This window comes from Ricinus communis, chromosome 8 (genome assembly GCF_019578655.1).
Source record: "Ricinus communis isolate WT05 ecotype wild-type chromosome 8, ASM1957865v1, whole genome shotgun sequence".
Classification (NCBI taxonomy): domain Eukaryota; kingdom Viridiplantae; phylum Streptophyta; class Magnoliopsida; order Malpighiales; family Euphorbiaceae; genus Ricinus; species Ricinus communis.
In genome coordinates this window covers 25340634-25346873 of record NC_063263.1, presented here as the reverse complement: position 1 = coordinate 25346873, position 6240 = coordinate 25340634, and positions in this window count along the sequence as shown.

The window sequence follows — 6240 nt, the reverse complement described above, 5'->3', positions numbered from 1 at the left end:
AATATTCTTTTACTTGTTTTTATCTTTTATTGTTTAGCATAATTTAATTCTAAAAAAATTTAAACATATTAAAATCACTTATTTTTTGTTTAATATTATTAAATTACTATGTGTCACGACCCCACCCGTGGGCCCGTGACCGGCACTAGAGAATGGGTAGGCTTAAGGCCACCGAAACCCGTAGTAAGCCTGACACTCACTGATTTAAACAAATCTCATCTCAAATTAATATTATTAAAGCCACAATTTATCTTAATAGTTACACTTTACAAAATTACTTCGGTCTACCAAAAAAAAACTAGGCGAGACCCGAAGCTCAGAAAATTACAACTGATACATCTACTATTACTACTGCGGAGAATCTAAGATTTACCATTTCACATACCAAATCAAATACTTCACCCGATGATGAAGGAGTCGGGTTACTGAATAAGAGTCGCGAGTGAACTAACAACACGAATCAAAATAAATCAGACCGCTACCCCGAGAGTGAGTTAAAATCAAATAATCTAGTGACTATTGCTTCTTCTCAGAAAAACATAGATTATTCAAATCAGTATATATCACACCATACTATAATCATACCCTACTATTTCTTTCATAAAAAAAATATTAATCATTCGAATCAATATATCAACCATGCACGTAAATACAATCCATATTATAATCATACCTTAATAAATAAATAAATGAATAAAAACATATATTTACTTTTACGGGACGAGTGGCTCAGTAGAACCCTAAACCCCAAAATCTAGTAGCCATTCGGCTCTCTTAATCTAATAAGACTGGCGCCCAGAGAGCAAGCTCGATCAGGGTCCTTACCTCCAGCCTGAACACTTGAATTCCAAATAAGCCGGCGCCCAGAGAGCATCGCTCGATCAGGGACCTTAACTCCGGCAATCAATCGAACTCACCTGCAGAGCAATGCTCGATCAGGGCAAACAAATCCATAATAACCTTATGTCCATGATCATTACCGGTGCGCACGCGGTCCTGATGTAACCCATCAGGCGGCATGTTCTACAAGCCACATTTCACAAATCGCAATCACCACATTTAATAAATATTATTGTCTAATTAAATCATTCAACCATATCAAAATAACGATTATCAATTTAGAGTAAGACTTCAGGCAACTCATAAGGAAAACTGATTATATTTGGTATTATCATAACATTACTATAATAACACTTATATTACCTTTAATAATTAGTAATTCAGTGAAATTATTTACGTGCGAAACTAATAACCATATTAAGCATGAACTTTCAAAATAGCATATTAAAATCAAACTTAGCAATAGCGCAATGATTAATTGACTTTAACTCACAGGATTGGCGACCTCCTAGCTCTGCTCCGGTGCCTCGGTAGGAGCGAGCCGAACGAACTGACAATCTAATCACGGAAAACAATTTATCAATACGCTGAGACAATCCATCATTAATCCTAGGTCTAGACTTCTAGGACTGACTGTCTAAGAATCTCGACTCGGGAACTACCGAAAATTCGGCAGAACCTCCCCTACAACACGAACATTACCCCCCCGTAAAACGGGTCCAGGACCTGCCGGAAAAACACTTCAAATATCCAACAATTTAAACAACGGAAGTCGGGTCCCCAAACTTCACTATTTTCCCGACTCCGCTACACAGCACAAAACACGAGGCAGGCAAACTGACAGACAATTATTTTTTACTCACAAATATCATCAAATACTCAACACAATCAATAGACATAAAATTAGACCAAGAATTTCCAAAATTATAGGCCAGAGAAAAATTACCGAGACGCTCGATCGCTCGGTCGACTCGCCTCCGGCCGCCGGAGTCCGATCGACGATCCGAACACACCATCGGACTCACAACGACGCACTGATGACGATCCTCGCTTCTGATTTTTCGATTTGACACCCAATCATCCGGAGAGATTTGCGGACGATCTCGACCGTCGATTCGCAAACGAAGCCCGATCGCCACAAAACCGGTGCCATCGCGAAGCTTGAGCAGAGGAGAGTCGGGATACGTCCTCCGATCATCCATCCTTCGCCGGAGCTCGCTGGAAAAGCCCAAAAACGCCGGCTGCCACCATTTTCTCTCTCCACCGGATCTTCCGTCTCCGGCCACCACAAAGGCCGCCATCGCCGCTAAAAGAAAGCTCTCGCCGTAGAGAGCCGATCGCCACCCAACTACCGCCAACAACGCCGGAAGCACGCACTGAAGCCGCCACACGCTGCGATTTCGCCACGCTCACTGCTGCTGCCATTGCCACACCTGCAACAAGGCGCTCACGCCCCGGGCCACCGACGCCGACGCCGCCTTCCTCCCTTCTTCTTCTTGGCCATCGCCCTCTCTCTCTCTCCCGATCTCCTTTCTCTCTCCCCGATTCTATTTCTTTCAATATCGACATTAGTCCCCCGAACTTTTCCTTATTACAATTTAGTCCCTCAACTTTCTTAATTACTTACAATTCCATCCTGCAGAATTCCAATTTGACCCCCAAACTTCTTTTTAGCCTTTCAATTAAGCCCTTAACTATTTAATTTGGGCCAAATTAGAATTACTGAAAATACACAATTACAAAAATACCCCTGACCGACATATTTATTTACGAAAATACCAAACTCACAAATTTCCATTAAAACCCCATAAAAATAAAATTATATTTTCAATCCTAATTCCAAAATAAATTTTCAATTAAATCCTATACACAATTAAATTAAATAATCAATTTCCAACTCAAAATTTAATACTACTAATCAATTATAATACCAATTTTTCCAAAATTTTTTTATAAAAACATCCTTTATAATTTCTTCCAAAATTTTCCGATATATAATTTTACTTATATAAATATGCATTTGGGAAAATTTTGAATAACCAAAATATAATCATTTCAAATTAAACCCAATAAAAATAAAGCTAAAATTAACTTAAATAAAAACTCATTATTAAATATATAAAAAAAATTCCGGGTGTTACACTATGTACTTTAATTTTAGATTTTTAAACAAAATAAATAGTTCAATGTTATTATTTTTATTAGATACTAAAACTAAACTATATTAAAAATAAAAACTTTACTCGTATTAATCTCATTTAAATGGTTGATAAAAGATTTCATTTTAAAATACAAGATTATCATTACCTTTTCTACTGATAGTGAATTTATTAACTTGGTATTTAAATTATTTCACTAGATTAAGACATAATTGTTTAATTTAATTTTAACTTTTCTATATAATAAAAATAACAATAGAATAATATTTTTAGCTAAAAGTGTATATTAATTATTTAAATTAATTTATATAGTAATTTAATAATATTAATGTAAATATAAGTAGTTTTAAAATGAATAAATTTATATGAATTAAATTGTATTAAAATAAAAATTAGAGTTGTCATCACCCATTTTACGGATTCAGATATTGAGGAAATTACTAAAAACTCTATGATAAAATTTACTATCTTTCTCGAGTCTCGAGAGATTGAGGACTGATAGGTTCACGTTATGTATATATAATTAAGGTATTTAGTAATTCATTGGTATGTTTTATATACATAATATGTAAAAATATGTGCTTTGTACTTCACTTTAGCCTTCTTGTCTAATTTCACGTGATATTAGCAAAAGAAAGAGAATATGAGCCACAAATGCATAAATTGGCTTTAATTAGACTGCCGCTGTAAAAGCTCGGAATAAAGACACGTGGACTACCAATATTGCTGGCCTAGCCGAATTTATCAAGACCCACGAAGAAAAAATTAATTAGTTATGATGTAATTAAGGATAGTTATCTTTTAAGTTGTCTATTTTGTTTAGGACATTGAAGAGGATAACTATAGTAGTGTTATGCTGAGATAAGGACTCAAAAAAAGGAATCTCTACAAAAAGTAGAGATTAATAAATAAAGGAGAGGATCTATTATTATTCAATCTGCAAATTCCCTACAGTTCATCTTCTACAACATTTAGTCAGTCTTGGCATTATTCTTTTAAGAATCAGATGAGCTTTTCAGGACGTGGAGAGTAAGGATCAATCTTCTTTATTCCTTTAAGAACTTATGCATTTTTAGGGAGTTCTGATTTTCTATTTATGTCTTTCTATTTAATTACAATGATCATTGGATTAAATATGGCACGTTAAGTTCTATAAGTATTTAATTTGGCTTTTTACTTATGTATGAACCTTATAGATTATGAGTTTAATAAATTATTGTTTTACTTTCATGCATGTATTAGTTTCATCTATTATTATTAGTTGACCATCATATCAATTTAATAGTAATATTTGTTATGAAAATCTTTAGGTTAAAAGTATTAGAAACATCATCTTCACTTTAATCTATGTTGGTATAAGAAACTTAGGTTGCATCATTAGCTTGAGTGATTTAGGAAAAAAGCATATCACCATCTCATTCATTAGATTTGGATTTAAGAAAAATAAGGGGATTACTAAGTATAAGCTAGACTAAATGCTATTTTATTATATAGTTTACATTAATTATCCCAGTTGTATATTTATTTTCTAGTTATTTAATTTCTTTCGTAAACTTTAAAAGCATTCTCAAAACATCCGCTTAGAGTGTTTAGATTTATTTTTAGTATTTTGTGTGATAGTTGGTCTTTATAATATATGCTCTACACTTATAAGATCGATTTCATGGTGAACTTGCCCGTACTATCATTCGATTCGTACATTTGCGAATACTAAGTTTGAGAAATTAATGACACGAGAATCCCAGTTAGAGTTGAGAATAATTGAACCAAATGTGCTTTTCTAGAATCATATATGGACCCAATTGATAGAAAAAATAAAGTTTGAAGGGTAAAATGGAAATTTTGACAAGTCCAAGGACTAAACTATCAAAGTCTTTAAACTTTTCAACCCCTAGAGCCAATTGGCTTTGCGCAATTTTTACACCATTTTACGTCTATTTTTAACTTAAAATGCCAAAAAATTGATAAAAATAAGCTTTTAAAAGATATCTATAATAATTATTAAAATTTTCTGTTGATAATAATTATTTAAAACTAAAAATAAAATCTTTTTTTTTTTAATTTGATAGTAATCTAATAGGGAATGGATAGTTACAAACTATTTATTTTAATAATTCAATAATTATCAACACCTTATAGGGTTCTCTAATCCTACTCCTATAAATCGAAGAGTATGGCCTATGTTTAGGGCTACACTAACTAAGCAACACATATTTAGCTATAGAGATCGAGCAACAGAATGGAGTACAAAAATTTTCAATGATACCTATAAAGAGAAAACCTCAGGCAACTCACCAAGAAAGAGCTCCAAAATTAAAAAACCTAAAAAGATTGACATAAACTTTTGAAAAATCCAAAAAAATAAAACTAGATTTTTATCCCTTTTTGATTCAAATTCTTTTCCTTTTTATAAAAATATTTTAGAAATATCTTTTTATGATTATTCTATACAATCCACATGATTAGAATTAATATTTCTTTCCTATTCAACATGTTAATTTTTTTGAATTTTAAATTTGATAATAAGAACACTTAGGGTTTTGAACTTGATTTAAATCAAATTAGATTATTTATATATTTCAATCTTATTATTTTTCTCCTGTGCATGTAAAAACTTGGTTCTGGGCACGAAAATCAAAAACTACTGAAGGAAATCCTTCGAAGCCTCCAGATCCAATCGACTTTATATATTAATTGTCCATATCATTGAATTTTTAATGTATTACGGCAGTTTCTTAAGTTGTAATTTAGTTTTTAGGGTTTTCTTCATGTTTTTTAGTTATAAGTGAGTTGTAATAGTTAGATTTATTTCTTGCCTTTTTATTTTTGCTTTTTTTATCTGTTATGAATGTCTAAATACATGTTATATGATTGCCAAAATTAAAATTGGACAGTTAGATTTATACCTTAAAATTGGACTTACATAAAAATTATAGTCTATTAACTTAATTAAGATGGTAACTAGGCCTTAATCTAAAATCCATATAGACTTAATGGGCTTTGCTATGCTTAGCTAGGTTAAAATTAGACCATATTAGATTTAGAGTCACTAAATTAGACCTCTCCATAAAAAGTAGTTAACTAGGCTTGGTTATTAAAACATATCTTATAATTGGGCTAGACTAGATGAGCCTTGTACACAATTAATTAGTAAATTATATTAATAACTTTGAGTATTGGGACGAGCTTTAACAAAGAAATGCTAGACTTAAGTGGACCTCACATGTTATAGTGCTTGATT